Here is a 16,856-nt window from a genome sequence, read left to right on the forward strand (position 1 = left end):
GAGCGAAATCAGAAGCAGCAATCAGGAAACGTGCAAATCCGGCTCTTGTTATCGAGCCCTCCTAGGCCTGCTCCCCATGTTCCAGGCAGCTTCGCCAGAGTCCAAGGTCTGGGGCTCCCCGCTCAGGTAAAGCTGATAACACAAGAGCTGTCACAACCATCCTCCCATAACCCTGGTGTGGTTCAAAGGGCCTCCAACACAACCTCCCGGGTGCCCTTGCAGGCAGTGCTTCCAGGCATCTTCCCTCCTGGCATCTGTGAGCTTCAGGAGCTCTGCTGGGAGAAAGTCCTTGGCTTTGAAACTGGAAGGAAGCTCTCTCCCCAGTGCCCAGGCCTCCCTGTAGTGATGCTGGGTGGGGGGTGGAGGGCTCAGGACATTGGGCACTGAATGCTTCAGCCCTCGCTGCCCGGGCCTGAGATTTGAGTCCCATTGTGCTAGGCGCTGTACAGACACAAAGGTAGTCCTTGTCCCAGAGACCTCCCATCCTCTCCAGACCAGGCAGAGAAGGAGACAGTGCTTTTCCCAAAGCCAGGACACAGAGCAATGGTATATTCAAGAAGAGAGCCCAGCTCTCCTGCTCCAAGGAGCGAGTCCCCCCTTCCCCTCTCTCTGGGAGAGGTGTTTAGCTAGATGGACCCCAGTCTGGACAGTGAGAAACAGGCCCTCCCCAAGCCTGTCTTACTCCCCCTCTAGAGCCCAGCACAGCACGACCCCCACAAGCTGAGTGCTTAGGCAGGTGACACATCTTCTCCTTTAAAAATGCTTTGCCCCTTAAATCAAACCCCGCTCGGGCTCCACGCGGGCTGATGGGGGAAATCCGGAGCTGCTTGGGGCCAAACTTAATGTGTTAAGCACTGAGATATTGTCCAGATGTGGATCTCCCCAGGGCCACAACTGGCCTTTGAGCTGCTAGTTTGACACCTCTGGTTTAGACATTAAAAGTCCCAGTGGAGAGGAAATTCTCTTGGCATGAGTTATGCGCTATTTACGGACGGGGGTCTGTGCAGTCCTTGAAAAAAAGCTCGTCATAAACCCCAGGATAATAGTAAATTATTAGCATAGCCTGCAGAAGGGGGTTAGTGTGGAAGGCAGCTGGTTTTATGGTTCGGGCGGGGTTGTTTTTTTTAATGCTGGATGAAGATAAAAATCCCTCTGCCTCCTAGGAATAGGAGAATGCCGAGAAGCGTGTGAAAGCTTCAGGTCCCATTTGGAAAAGTGCTCGGCGGGCAATAAAACTCTGTTCCACGAGGTAAATCGCTTGCATGTGATAGCAGAGGCTCTTTTCCAAGGCAGCCGCTCGGCGCACACAGCCATTCCTGGCTGGATGCCCCGGCTTCCTCTTCAGGGCCCTGCGTGCAGCTTCTGGCATCCTCCCCTCTCCTTTCCGTTTGCCTTCCCCTGTCCAGCTCACCTCTCCATTGCCTCTTCTGTCCTCCTTTCACAGGGCTCGACCATGACCTTGGTAGTGGTTCTCCCTGTGCCCATTCACGCTGGAAGCTCTCTGGGGCAGGGCTCGCTCTTTTGCCATGTTTGTGCAGCACCGAGCACATCGGAGGCCTTATCTCAGTTGGGACTGTAAGTGAGACAAGGAGTCTGAGCTGTGCAGGTTCACATGCTCTAGAAATCCCCTTGATTGTTTCCAGCTCTTCCCTGGGCATGCAGACATGTTAACCAGCTGGCATTTGGTGGTGGGTAAGGGAGGGGCATGACTGGTGGAAACCACTTCTGGTAGTTCCCCCATCCCTATCCTTTTCCATCCCGTACACTTCAGGGCCCACCTGCAGTAGCCACTTCTCAATAACCTCTGGGCTGCTGTGCTCAGCCCAGGCCCTTTCTTCCTGCAGAAGCACTTATTTTTCCTGCATCACATGGCAGAGGAGCCAGGGGGAAGGGAGCACACAATTACTTAATACTTATGCATTTCCCTGCTCTCAGGGGCTGTCCTGGGAGCTAATCCCAGGGAATTTTGGCCTCTTTAAATCTCTCTCAATTCCTTGCTGCGCACTGCTATTAGACCAACTAAGAAATCACAACAACAACAACAAAATCATCTTTTTCTGCATTTCTAATTTTTTTTTGCGATTTCTTAGTTGGTCTAATAAAAGGTATCCTCTCTGAACCAACAGTTCTAGAGTTTTGCATTTCTTTTTATCTCAGACCAACACAGCTACCACATACACCCCTTGCTGCTCACATAGCATAGCACAGGAGGGAGTTCAAAGGTGTGATTCATCCATGCGTATTGCTCCTAGCAGGCAGCGGGGGCTCACCCTTGGGGTCTGGAGTATCACAAGTAGGTGTTGAGGGGGTCGCCGTTTTGCCCACGTTGCTCTGGGGGAACTGTGGGGAGCCTAGTGAGAAGGTAGGACAGATTTGCTATTGAGAAGGAGGGCGGGGGAGTGGCAGCATGGGGAAATGTACCTGCCATGTTGCTGTGTGTTTGCTGTCCCAGTTCAGGGTACCCTGGCACATCTGCCCAAATGCACCTTGGCAAGGATCCCTGCCACCTCCCTCTTGTCCCGTCCCAGAGACACCCAGCAATTCCCTCTTCCAGCCAGCTGTGAACACAGGAGTCGGCTTGGAGAACCCGCAGCAACGCCATATCCTGCTTCTTCCCTTTGCTTTCTTTGCTGTCCGGCGCATTGGACTCTCGCTGGAATATGTCAGCAGCCCTCATCGGCTCTTTGCTCATGTTCACCCGCATTAGGAACACGGCTGTCATCATTCTCCCTAACCCGAGTCCTTTAAGGAGGATAATGTGGTGTCTGCCCAGCTTCCCCTTCCCCTGACAAGACGGGAAGTGGCAGGCCCCCCCCCCAGCCCATCATCAGCTGCCCTTGAGTTGTCTTACAGACAGACGGCTGGTTTCTGGTTGAGAACTTCTTTCCCCCTCGCTGCTGTTCTGTTTGCTTGCTTATTTTCCTTGCCGCTCGATGTCAGCCATTGAGACAGGCTATCCCAGGCAGCTGAGGGCACCCGAAGTGAAAGTGGGTGATAAGATGCCATGTCAGTGCAGTTGTTTCCTCTGTATTAAAGAGGACATGTTGTGCAGTAAATGCCAGGGACTGTGCTGGTGCCAAGGGCTTGCAGGGAAACGCAGACACGCCGCCCAGACAGTGAAGCCAAGAGCACCGTGAAGAGCAGAACCCACCTCGCCCTCATCGTCGGCCCCTTCTCCCACTCGTTAGCTTTGCACAGCGTAGGCAAATCTCGAGAGAAAACTGGGATGATGGTTACGTCTGGAATAACTCTGGATGAATAATAAACCAGATAAACATCTGCATGAGACCAAATTTGCCTCGGAGCTCAGCTCCCCTCCAGGCAGTTAAGTAAGGGCTATATTTTCAGGGGTTCTTGGCGCTCGGTGGCTCTTGCTGCGACAGCTCAAACATGCACATGGGTAGGCTGAGCTCTCCTGGACATCTGGCTCATGGCAGAGTGAGGGGCTCTGATCTACAGGTGGCTAAATGCAGGGGTGAGACCTCTGGGAGAGTAGGACTCTTCCCACTTGGACAAGAGCATCACCAAGGTAATGGAATGAGATAAAGGAAAGGGAAACTTTGGATAAGCCAGGTTCTGATGTAAATCTGTCATAACTACACCTTGGGCATGCCTTGAGTATGCAGTGAAGGTGTTGATGGTCATCTTCTTAGGTGACATCAGTCAATGCTACTCCACTGGTGTCACTTGACATCAGTTGAGGTCACTCCCTAACAGCTCCAGGCCCATTTTGATATCAACTGGCATCACTTTCTACCTACAGTGATCCCAAGGCGCTGGACAGGGAGCACTTCTACCAGCATCGCACACTCACCTCTGCTGTGTGACATGGCAGCTATGGAGCAGCTCACAGCAATGCTGCTGCAGACCTAGGACCAGGACAGCCTGAGAGGGTGCAGCATAGCCATGTTCTCTGAGCAGGGTGACAGGCTCTCGCATGGGTCTGAACCTGTCAGGACCAAGTGGGTTCAACCCTGGTTCAGCCAAAGCATTTCCCTGACTGGCTTGCTCCAAAGGTCTCAAAGCTTCCCAAGCGCCCATGGCAGAAAATCCGGACTAGCTTATCTTGCCTGGCAAGTCCCAGCTTGGGTGCTGTTGCACCATTTGCTCACTGAGTCATGAAACAAAAGCATCATTAAAAATCGGTCCCCTCCTCTACCCCTGCCAGTCGACCTGGTGAGACGAAGTTCACTGAGGCTGGGGCATGCTCCCTCCTTCTCTTAGCCCCACTCCTTCCTTCCTATGGCAGAGATGAAAGGCTGCCATGTAGAACTGATGTCCTTGCTTCCCAGGTGCCTCCCATACAGGAGGAAGCAGGTGTGAGGGTGGGCACCTGCTCACAGGGAAAGGCAGGTGCCTGGCTCTTCAAGCATTGCACATTTATTTCCATTTGTGCAATGTTTCAAGAAACAACTGGAGTTTCAGAGGTTTAAGCCCCAAGTGTTGTCACTGCAGCTGAAAACTGATCCTTACAATGAAGCAGGTCATGACTGGGATATGGGCTCCCTGCTGCAAGGTACTGGACACATGCAGCCCCAGCCCCTCCCCAGGCTTCACATGGACAGACCCCCAGACATCTGCACAGGCCATGGGGCTCTTCACAAGCCAATGTGGCCACACCAGGGACTGAACAGGGAACCTCCAGGGGTAAAAGCTTGAGCTGCTACAGCATTGGCTAAAGTGCCAACTGTGCCAACATGAGAGCTATAATGGGTTCAGATCCTGTCTGGGTCAGGAAGACAAGCTCCCCAGTGGGTTCTGTGTAAGCACTGGAGTCCATCTACTTGCAGCCCCTGTCATGACCTCACCCAGAGCTTGTGCCCCAGCAAGCTTTGGACTGAATCCTAAGTCTGTGATACTCTCACTATAGCCACTCAACTCTCCCCAAGCTTTGGATCAGACGTCTGAGACATCCCAATGGCTAAATTCCATGGAAAGAAAAGGGATCTGAGCTATGAAATGGCCTGGAACAAAATGCCAATGATTGTGCCAACACATTACCAGGACACAACCATCAGTTTCATCCACCCCAACTCATCCACCTCTTTCTGCACCAGTAACACCAGCTTCCACCTGGAAATTGCCATAAATAACCCTCAAACCAGATCAATAGCAAATGCCTCCCCGTGGTCCCCATGCCTCCTGATGTGAATGTGGGAGCAAAGGGATATATATATAGATATATATACAGCGTGTCAGGCACAGTTGGTGCACTTCTGGCTGTGTGTGTGCATCCCTACGTGACTCACGGAAGACCAGAGCAGTGGGAGTGACAGGGCTTATAATACCATTCACATGCTGCCAGGCACCAGGGCAGCAGCCAAACAGGGAAGATTATATGGTACAAAGGGGCCCAGCCCTTCCGTCTGCCTTTGATGTCATTTGTATTGTATTTCAGATGGACGCTAGAGAAACTTGAGTTGCAGAAGTGGCAGAACTGAGGTTGCAGGCGTTTGGCAGACAAATGCTTGGTCTCTGGGAAAAAAATATCTATTTCCTAGTTTATAAGCAGTGGTTCACTCTCACACATTCCTGTTCCCATTCGATAAGGTAACATTGTGCCCCATTTGAGGAGCACGCATGGAGATGCAGATCTTTTCTGCTAACTCGCCTGGATGTCAGACCACATGGGTCCTATTTGCTCCCACCAGGTGTATACACAGAGTTGATCAGCCACTCCAAGGCAAAAGAGCAAAGGAAGAATCTTGCTGGGAAAATCACTAGCATCATCCAAGCTCAAGGGAAAACAAGCTGAGGTTCATGGTTTGATGCTGTTCAAAATATAGTAAAATAAGACAATTCCCAGGAGAGGGCAAATTGGTGTCTGCATATTGCAATAGGAAGTGGGTAGGCACTCCATCTGTTAACAGGTATGAGTATACACACACACACACACACACACAAGTACACACGTAGTCCTACAGCCTACATCCTGTAAGCACTTCATAGTGGGGACAGTGCTTGCTATGTCCCACTGGTGGTAGGAGGTGCTTGAAAAATAGCGCCTTGGTATAGAGCAGCTGTATTTGTTCAGAGCTATGTGATAGCAAGGTGCCTATCCCTAAATTTTACCAATTCAGGGTGAAAAAAATCTAGACCAGACTTCAGGTAACACAGCTATTGCTGTTGAACTGCACTCAAATGATTCAGTAGATAACTAGAATCATGACTGTATGGCATTTAGGATCAAAAGGCAAATTTTAAAATACCTTCTAGACAGATTAGCATCAGGTAAATGCAGTCAAATAAAGGCCTGGGTGGAGGCTATAGGCCCATCTATAGGGGCAGACCCTATGCAGGGTTGCAAATGAACTTTACAGAAATGTTTGCTTTCCTTCATCCCCAATTTTCTCTGCCCACCTTGGAGATGGAATTAGACACACTCGAAGCCCCATCTTTAAAGAGATGGGATTCCTCTGTGAATGGAAGCAGCCATGCAATGTGCAGCTGGAGAGAGCTGGGGATTTCTAGCTTGGCTTTTGATTCTCAGGCCAGCTTGGCTCTTCCTAAAGGAAATGTGTCAAAAAAACTTCAGGCATTTGTTTAACATCTCCCATTTCACCCGCCCCACTCAGTCATCCAGTGACAAATGAGAAGCCCAAGGATTTCCAGAAGAGAGGCTGGCAGGGCCCATTCCCAGAGAACAGGGGCAGCATCCCCTCCACCATTCCCATTTTCACTGTAATGAAAAAACATTTATATTAGTGACTTCAGGGTTTCCTTGTTGTGCACCGATTATTTATCTTCATCAGCTGGTGTCAATCAGCATAGACTCCTCGGGTGCACCCACACATGCAAGCACATGCTCTTGCAGCACCTCAAATAGAAGCGGTGCAAATCTGAGCCAGGGCTTTTTGCCTCAGTGCACATGCTCTGACATGCACTTTGTTGTGGAGTAAATTGTGCCACTTGGGGCAAAATAACCTTGCCTGGCTCCCCAAGATCTGCAACCAGGGGGAGCTAGCCCGGGGCCAGCACCTGTGCTGTCCCCAGCAGTATAAAAAGATGCCCTGTCCTGGCCCCATCCATACAAAAAGCTGCCTTGGCAAACAGCTCAGGGCTACTCACTCTCAGGAGCTTCTGGGGCCCAGCCACTTGGTACCCGGGGACACTATCCCTTGTGCCGGCTGGACTGCTGCAGCAGCATCCCAAATCCATTTCTAAAAATACCCCCAAATCCATGTTTTTCCACAGTTAGAAACAAAAGACCACTCTATACATATATATATATATATCTAGAGAGAGAGGGAGAGAGAAAGAGAGAGACAGCGATCAGTTGGGCAATGCTTTATTGGTATATTTACAATGTTAAAGCAATGTGGAAGCCTACCAGTGTCTTTATGATCATGATAAAATAAATTCTAAATACCTATACGTGTCGATGTGTACTTTTGGTTTTCTTCACACATGATGGGTGTGTGATGGGGGGATGTGGTGTTTGCAGGAAGGGGATGGGAAGGGGTGTGGGGGAAGGCGGGTGAGTGTGTGTGGAGGGATGTGGGTTGGTATGTGGGTAAGTGTGGGGTGATTGCTGGGGGGACTGTGAGTGTGGGGGCTGCTCAGGAGGGGTGGGTCCCATGGACCCCACAGGGTGCACCCCCCCCCATAGGGCCCCAGCTCCCCCGCCCAAGGTCCCAGCTCTGCCCGCAGGTCCACATCCCCCCCGCCCAGGGCCCATAACTTACCTTTAGCAGCAGCAGCGGGAGTGGGGAGCTCTGAGCCATGGCAGCAGGACCCAGCACAGCATGTGGGGACCGTGCGCAGGGCCCAGCCAGGTCCTGCCAGCCCTGGGGCCTCTCTGCCACCTGGCTGGGCCGAGTCGGTGGTAGGACCCGGCGCGGCATGTGGGGACCGCATGCTGGACCCAGCCCAGGTCCTGCTGGCCCTGGGGACCGTCTGCTGCCCGGCCACACTGGGTGCTTAGTGGCAGGACCTGAGCGGCAGAGGGGTCCAAAGGGCAGCAGGACCCAGCTGGGAGCGGCGTATGGTCCCCATGCAACACGCCAGATCCTGCCTCTGCCCCACCGTGCGTATGGGGGGTGGTGGTGCGTGGCAGGACCTGGGCCAACTCCATGCAGCTCACTAGTCTGGCTTTGCACTGGAGTGGGTCACACGGCTCCAAGGGGCATGGGTCCTATGCATGCCTCCCCAAGCCCTGAGACCCGCTCCAGTGCAAAGCTGGACTAGCAAGCCGCACGGGGCTGGGCTGGGGCCATACCCCTTGCAGTCCCAGGGACATCCCCCCACCACTTCCCAAAACCCCCCACATCCCCCTGCTACCCCTCACCCACCCACACCCAGGAACCGTCCCCACTTTACCTTACCTTGGACAGCGTCAGGGGCCAGAGGCAGCAGGCTGCACCAAAGCATCTCTTTTGGAGGACTGACTTCCTGACTCCCTGGCATGGTCTGGGACCGTACCCTGCTCCGCTCCTCTGCAGAGTGGGTTTTTTAGACCCCTGGATATCAGTTTGCAGTGCAGGGAACCTTTTTTAGTTCCTGCACATGCCTCTTGCCCCACCTCAAAGGGGTTTGAGATGGGGCAAGTGGCACGTGCGCGCTCATCTGGACGCGCCCCTTGAGTCCATTGGAGTCCTTCAGATTTTATGACAGCTGAGAGGCTGATAGGATTCTTTGTAGCTGAGATGACTTGACTTTGTTCACCTCTTACAATATTGTAAATTGGGAGTAACTTACCAGAATCGGAGAATAATTACCAGGGCCGTCAGGAGGTCACATCTTCTCCAACTCCCTGCTCAAGGCAGGATCATCCCTGTCAAAACCAGCCCAGACAAATGTTTGTGTAACCTATGCTGCTGGAGATTGCACAAGGTCTCTGGGTAATCTATCCCAGTGCTTAATAACCACCCTCACTGTGAGAACATTTTTCCTCTAAATCTCCCATGTTTCAGTCTGAGCCCCAATTCCACGAGTGTAAAACCACTAATGAGCTCAGAATTGTCCCCCTGGGCTGCAAACAGCTCTTCTCCAAACATGGATCCAACCTGGATCCGGTTTGCTAATTGAATTACTGCTGCTGGCCAGCCCCCTGCCCAGTGCGTCTGTGTGGGGTCCCAGGTGATACAGAAACCGAAACATGCCGTTGTTGGAAAATCAAGTCCACTGGGCATGTCTGAGTCTGCCAAAGCACTCACTCCAGTCCCAGATATGGATTGGGGTCTGACTTGGCTCATGTTTCCTCCATCCCCACTCTGCAATTCAGGCTTCCACTCAACATCATCCCTCTCCTGTCTTTTTCTGTGTGACATCTGGGAGCAGGACAGCTACTCCTGATGAACTCAGTACCTTGATGCCTGTGAATCCCACTGACAGCTCATCCTCAAACCTTCACCTGTCACTCACACAAAACCTAAAGAGACAGGGTTTTTTCACTCCACCAGTCCACCTCGCTTCCCACTCTCAGCATTACCCATCCACAATGCTGCATTGTAAAATGGAGGCTGTGGGGCACTGCTTGCTTTTAGGAGGAAAGAGCTCTGCAGCATCTTGAATGTCTCTCTCCAGTGTCCATTGTGGTACATCTCTCCGCTGCATTGGCTAAACTCTTTGCAAACATAGTCCAAACTCAAACGGGCTGCGACAGGTGCATCCAACTTCTTGCTGGTCAGTCCCTTAGGAAGTGTCAGATCCCCCCCACTGGAGGAAGGGGCCATGCAATGCTCGGGATATCATGCTGCAATCAGCTGATGAAGCCAAGGCTTCGACCTGTTTCCATGACCTGAGTTATAGCTCCCACTGTGGGGTGCATCCGCCCAACACAAGCTGCGCCTGCAGCACCAGGCTAGCCTCAACCTGCCACAATAGCCACAGGTTGCTTCCGCTGCGGGGCCAGGGAGGGGATGTGCTTTCACGTGCTGCATGATCTGCACAGATGGGAGAGTGTCTTGTGCTACCACGTCCACAGCAGAAGAATTCAGATGGAAGTCCCATTTGACTAGCTAAAGACTCCCCGCTCTTGCCAGCAGCCCTTGCCGCCAGACTCCACAACCCCACTGCGGAAGCATCAACAGAAGACCGATTATCCCCAGTGCGTAATTGAAGTTATTATTTGTTGTTAGGAGCAATCTTGTGCTATTAGACTTTAACAGCTTGGCTAATTCACTTTTAACAAAGCATTTGACTCCATCTGGGGTGGGGGGAGGAAGAGCTGCTGGCTATAGCTTGAAAGGCACTTCAAAAGGAAAGGCGCTTCCAAGATGCGTGGCAGGCCTCTCTGTGGTGGTTTAGCTGGAAGGTGCTCAGAGAAGACAGGATTAGGAAGGCTTCTTCTGTGCACCCTGGCCAGCAATGCCAATGATATTGCTACTCAGTACTCAGACAAGAGAAGCAGCTACAGATCCCCACCCAAAACAGGGCCCTGTACACTGGGAGAAAGTACCTGTCATAAAGAGCTTTCCAAAGGGGTGTTATCTGACCAAAGGGGTGTTATCACTTCCATCTCCCAGACGGGGAACTCAGGGCAGACCTATTAAGTGATTTACCTATGACCACAGGAGCAAATCTAGGAATTGAACCTGGCTGGCCAGAGCCTCACTCTGTCACCTAAAGCATGAGCCTGCCTTCCCTCCTTCAAGTGCCTCTTCCATCTTTGTGGGTTTTACTGCATTGCTCTGTGGAAAACTGGCCTTTGCATCACTTGCCAGGGATGTTGCTGCCATAATGCTATGTAGCATCCAAGTATGCTGTATTGTCTGGCACCAGGAGATGGTATAAAACATTGAGGATACCTAGCAGCCCAAAATACAACATGTTTACCCAGAGAGTCACCCACCACAATACCGTGTACCAACACATGAGGCTACAGGTTTGGCCTCCCCAACCCTATTTCTCATGAGTGTCTTGCCATTAAGGCACCAGATGGAGAGAGTCCAGAAATGAGGGTTCAATTCCCACCTCCACAAGCAACTTCCTATATGACCTGGGGCAAGTCACTTCGGTTCCTAATTCCCAAAGATCTTAAAAGGACTTAGGTGCCCCGACACCTCTGATAACACTCTTTCCTCCCACTTTTCTCTATCTCATCATTTTAATCTGTGAGCTCCATGAGTCAGGGGCTGTCTGTGCCACAGTAAGTGTGTACCACACCTAGCACAACCCAGCCCTTCTCAAATATTAATACCTAGTCGTGGATGGGGATGCTATCCAGAGACCTGACGCACCGACCCAATTTGATAGTCATTTCTACCCAGGGCAAGATGTGAAATAGTCCATTCTTCACAAGTAAAAGCTGGCAAAACAATATGAAGGAGACTAGCAACCCCATCTGGGTTTTCAGTGTTAAACTAAGCCAAGCTGACATGGAGGTCACTGAGGGAATAAACATGAGTGTGACCGAATTGTCATCTCTTTCCAGAATGACTTTCTTCACTCCAAGGGGAGATGTGTTCGATGCTGCCAGAAGCGCCTAGGGCCTGCTAGGAGTATTGTGATCCTCAGAGACTTTAAATTAAATCGGTTCTGATACCTCAGCTATAACCCTCCGCGGCAGCGTTGTCAACCTCTGTCGGTCCACTCCTGGGCGAATGCGTCCTCCAGTGCTGCTGGGTGCCAGGCCCATCTGCAGCAGTTGAACTTTTCCTGGCGTTGTCAGCCCGCGGACCCCACAAGGCAGGGGCTTTGTTAAACGGCTCCGTGACCTGGCGTGGGAGGGTGGCAGCAGCAGGTCAGAGGGAGAGGACCAAAACGGCAAGACACGGTCCCTTTGTGGCAGGCACGGATGGGAAAGGCTGAGATAAATGAGAAGAAAGGGCTCCATTTAGGGCCAGAAGGACTCCATAAACCATCATCTGGTTCTGCTCCTCCACCCTTTTGGTACAGGGGTGACTTGGTGGCAGCCTAGAAGTATAAGCATCGGGATCTAGGGGAGCGCCTGTTCACCAGAGCACCCCAGGGGTTGCCAACAAGGTCCAACCATCACAAACTCCTGCAAGATCATTTTAGGCTGGAAATAAGGAAAAACTTCTTTACTGTCTGGAACAGACTCCCCCCCTGATGTGGTGCAGGCACTTACTCTGGACACTTTCAAGAAACTTTTGGACATTTATCTTGCTGGGATCCTTTGACCCCAGCTGACTTCTTGCCTCTTGGGCAGGGGGCTGGATCCGATGATCTCCCGAGGTCCCTTCCAGCCCTAATGTCTATGAAGTCTATGAAGCCTACACATCACTCAGCACTGGCTGAGCCACCCAAGAGGAGTCCTTGGTTCTGGGACTTTTGCAGGGGCTTGTCAGAAACCAGGATTAGGCCGAGGAAACAAGCTTCCTTCCCCTGACAGTACTTAAGAGATGTTCACGCTATCTCACCTGGATCCAGCCCTGGAGAATGGGGCCAGCTGGGCCCTGCCATCACTTAACCTTCGGACAGTGATTCCCGAGGCCGGGAAGGCCGATAGACACTATTCCCAAATGCTGTCCGCTAGCCCATTTCCTCTCTCCGTTTATAGCATGCACCATGCTTGATTAGCGACAGGGGATGTTGGAAATAGCCTGGGTAATTAGCTAGCAAGAGAGAAGGGTTCATTCCTGAACTTTGAAGCAGCAGAGCGTGATAAAGGTCAGGATGTGATGTTGGATCGGCGTCACTTCCTCTCTTTCAATCTCACCTCGCAACCTTCCTTTTCTCCTTAACCTACAATTAAATCATTCTGCAGAGGGCTCGGTGACATTGTATATTGCAGAGTTTCTGTTTAAAAACAAGCCCCACCGCTCACACAGCCCTCAGTGCGAAAATGGGGACCTTTGCCTATTGTGGCAAATACGGGTGAGCGTCTTCAAATGCCCTGTAACATTTTCACCTTTTCTTCTGCCGTAGATTATCTCCCCACTCCACTCATATGTCACCAGCTACACAATGGCAGTTTCTTTCAGGTGCAAGAAACTGCAATCAACTTAGCAGGAAAATCACTTCCCAGCAAACAGTAAAGCCCATTTCATGCAAAACGGCTGGCTCTTTGCTGCCCCAGACAGACACGCTGCAACTTGCTTAACCTCCTTGTGTGCAAAATCCAGTAAAATGGGTAAAAACGGGTTTATTCTCAAGGGGAGATGCCTTCAGGGTCCGATCTTTAGAGGCTGAGAAAGTCTCCCAAGGAAGGTGTCACGAATCTATTCACTTGACGTCTTTAAAATCAAGCTGGATGCAGCGCTAGAAAATATTCCAGGACAAAGGAGAAGAGGAAAGGGCTAGAGGGTTCCTCGAGTCTGCTGCATCTCTAATTGCTGGGAGTCAATTCTCTAAACGCTGGGCCCCTGATTAGATGGATATGTCCAAATTCCTATTTAAACAAAGGGCCCCGTGCACTGCTCTGGCATTGGAAATTATAGCTTCCTTTTGTGTAGACAAACTCCTGGGAAAGGGGCCTGAGGGCCTCTTCAGAAATGGAAGTTGCACCTTTTCAATTTAAATTGGTTTAAAAGGAATTCAGATCAACTGGTGCATAGCCCTTCATAGAGGCTCTGATTTCAGCTTTTTTTTTTTTTTTTTATAACCGTGATCCACTCCAGCGAAGCCTAAACAAACTCGAGTTAGACCTAACTCAGCGTGTCCAGCACAACTCCTTGCTTTGATTTCACTAAATCGGATTACGGACTCTTTTTCAACCGGTGCCACTTTGCAGGTGACTAAACCTGGAAACAAGGCTGCTAAGGAAGCTCTGGAGCCTCTGCTAAAAAGCCTGCCCCCCTGTCTCTGTTTTTTTCTGTTTGCTTCACGCTGTTTCAGCTTCCTTTCCATAGCCCTCTCCAGGTTTAATTTGGGCTGTTCAGGGGCCTAGCCCTGTGCTTCTGTTCCCTCACTCTGTGTTTCGACCTTAAGCCACAAGATAAAAAGATGCTTATTATTGCCGGCTGTATGGGCCTGCGGTTAATCTTTCTTTCAAGCATCCTCTTAAATACTGTTTATTATTTGCCCCCTCAGGAGAGCATCTTTATTTGGAACTGGGACTGTTGTCACGCAAAACACTTCCTCTGAATGAAGGGAGCTGTTTCTCCCGTCCCTCCCGCCCAACGGGGCCCTGCATTTTATTGTGCCAATTATTTGAGCTCCCTTCACATGGGCTACTTCAGGCTAATCAGATTAGGAAAAAGCACGGTTCGCAACAGCCTGCCATCCAGACGGCTAGGGCACAGGCAAGGCCTTGTTAGCATGGATCTCGGGACATGTAACACCCCCGTCCCCACGCACCTCTCCTTGCACATGGTGCAGCGGCTTGAATGGGATGAATAGGTGAACGCACATGCCGGGCAAGGCAAGAGTGCCAGTCTCAAGGGTTTACATTGCCCAACACCATTTTAATCAACAGCAAGGGGACAGGCAACCCAGGACAGAGAAAGCAAGAGCATGAGATAGGCATCTTGTTTAAGCACCGGTGTCAGAGCAGCCAGTCCATTTGCGGCAGCTTTTGCCCCGCTCTTGCTGACAAGAGGATGGGGGTCTCCTAGAAAAGGGGCTGCTTTTATTTTTCCTCCTCGAAGGCTCTTCCTGACCCTGTTGCGAAACCGTGCAGGGAAGCAGCATCTCAAAACTTGCAAAGAAATAATTTTATTTCGCTATTTTTTGTTGGTCTAATAAAGGATATCGCCTCTAGCACGAGGGTTGTGTCTTCTTCTGCTTTTTAAGCCAGCACGGCTACAAGCTATATGCCACTTACGCAGGCACCTCAGGCGCCCGGCAAGCATAATTGGGCAGGGAGAAGCCCTGACAAGCTCCTGCAACCGGGGGTGAATTTTCTGCTTCCTGGCTGCCGTTCTTTAGTAGCCCTTTGCCCCAGTGCAGCGTGAGTGTAAGATGCCACGATAAATGCAACAAACCCACCAGGCCTGGATGAAAATGCCTGTCCCCTGATTGTTGGGGGCCGCTGGCAAACCTAGGGACTGCTTTGCTATCACACGCATGGTTCCTCTAGTCCAGTATCCTGGTGGAATTAGTTTCAGAGGAAGCAGCAGAATAGTCTGCTCGCAGGGAAAAATTCTTCCTAAGCTTCATCAGCGAGCTGTCAGTCTGTGCCCTGACGTGGAAGAGTCTCTAGCCCTTCTGACACCGTTCATCTTTTTTCTTTCCACTCCTGGCTTCATTGTAACTCTGGATATCAAATAAATATCTCAGCCCATTTTGAAGCTTGCTAAACTGGAGACCTGGTGGCAGAGAGTTCCACGGGTTAACAGGAGCAGAAGCTAAACAGTAAACCCCGCTGGCTTGTGTCTCCCCAGCTCACACCCACATAATTTCTCCTAGGTTGAAGGGTCTGCCCTGACCCACCAAGGCTACAAACCACAGAGCTCGGAGGTAGAGTCAAATGCCAGCACTAAGGTATAGTACTTGAAACTTCCTTCATGTTGGCAGGCAACAACAAGCAGTGTGAAGCCATTTCTCAGCATCCCAATTAGTTAACTATTGTCTCCGATTGAGCTAAAGGACCAGGCGTACCTAGGTGTTTAAACAATGCTCTTTGACTTTCCCCCATAATGCCTCACATCAGGGGCATACTTCCTATTGCCTTATAAAATGTGAGCATCCAAGGATATGGTTGCTGGAAGGCGCAAAGGTAGATGGTTTCAGAGCTATTGAACTCTTGGGATCTAGAACAATAATTAACCCTGTATTATCTAATGTATTCATCATTTTTAGCCTGAGAGAATGTGTTTATAAACGTGCCCTTACTCCTAAAGCATGACCTTTTTCTTCTCAGATGGAGTTGGACAAAGTTTGTCATCTCCAGGAGAGCCTGGAACTACAATAGTAAAAAATGCCCCCCTCCCCATTTCCTTTTGCACTCTTCAGAAAGCAACCCTGTTTTTGCCACATGTTTGTACAGCCCCTACCACATCAAAGTCCTGGTCCATGACTCCAGCTCCTAAATACCACCTCAATGTTATTAATAAAGCACTCCTTTGGATTTTTAACAGGGAGCAAACAGAAGCTTCTTTGCAGATTACTTCCTTGGAGCACACAGAAGCTGCTTCTTTGGCCATTGGGGCAAACAGAAGCTGCTAATGGGCCCAGACCTAGATTAATTCTATTAATTAAGAGCAAGTAAGATTTGGAAGCCCCCTTTTTATAGGGTGGTGATTGAGGTGGAGTCATGGATTTTGCTCCACCCACTCCAGCCTTGTTGCTGGGCTCTGGTATAAAAGACCTGCACCATGGACTTGTTTTACTTCTTTTTTTTTTTTTTTAGCAGAGAGCTAGGGCAGTGGAAGGAAGCCTGTCAGTAGGTGGTAGCTGTAATTTAAAAAAGGAATAAAGGGCTTGGCTGGGATTATAAATTCTTCTTTGTCTTGGGCCCCATGTGCAAGTGTTTATAGCTCTTGGCTGGTTTAGCAAGACCTTTAGCTCCAGCTCCTGGTCTGAGGCCCTGCCTACAGCATCTGGAGAAATCAGGAGCACACTTGTGCAGTGAGCTCCTTGTGGCCAGGCCCCTCTTGGAGTAGACGGGGATCCGTGCCAGCAAGGAGACATGTGGACTGAGGGTTGTATTAGCTGGCCAGTGTAGACAAGGCCCTGTGCAAAGGGCACTTAATCATCTGGGCACCACTCTGCCATGAAGTGCCAGCAGCAATCTCCAGAGCTAAGCAAGCTGTCCCCTCAGGGCACCTGTTCACAAGCCCCCCCCAGGTGGTCAAACCCTTAGGTCCTCATACAGCTGATTAACTGTGCTCCTGACCTAGTGGGCTGGCCTTGGCTGTTTCTTTCGTGCCCCCTGTACAGCAAGTTGAAGTGTCTAGGGATGGAGCAGGTACATAGCTGACTGGTAACCGGAGTACATTTTGGCTCCCACACAGGACCGTGGTCTGAGCCACGTGGAGAGGGGACGAACACTGGGACGTGCTCCCCTGCAA

Source organism: Crocodylus porosus, unplaced genomic scaffold, assembly GCF_001723895.1.
Source record: "Crocodylus porosus isolate Cpor-Errol unplaced genomic scaffold, CroPor_comp1, whole genome shotgun sequence".
In the NCBI taxonomy this organism is placed as follows: Eukaryota; Metazoa; Chordata; order Crocodylia; family Crocodylidae; genus Crocodylus; species Crocodylus porosus.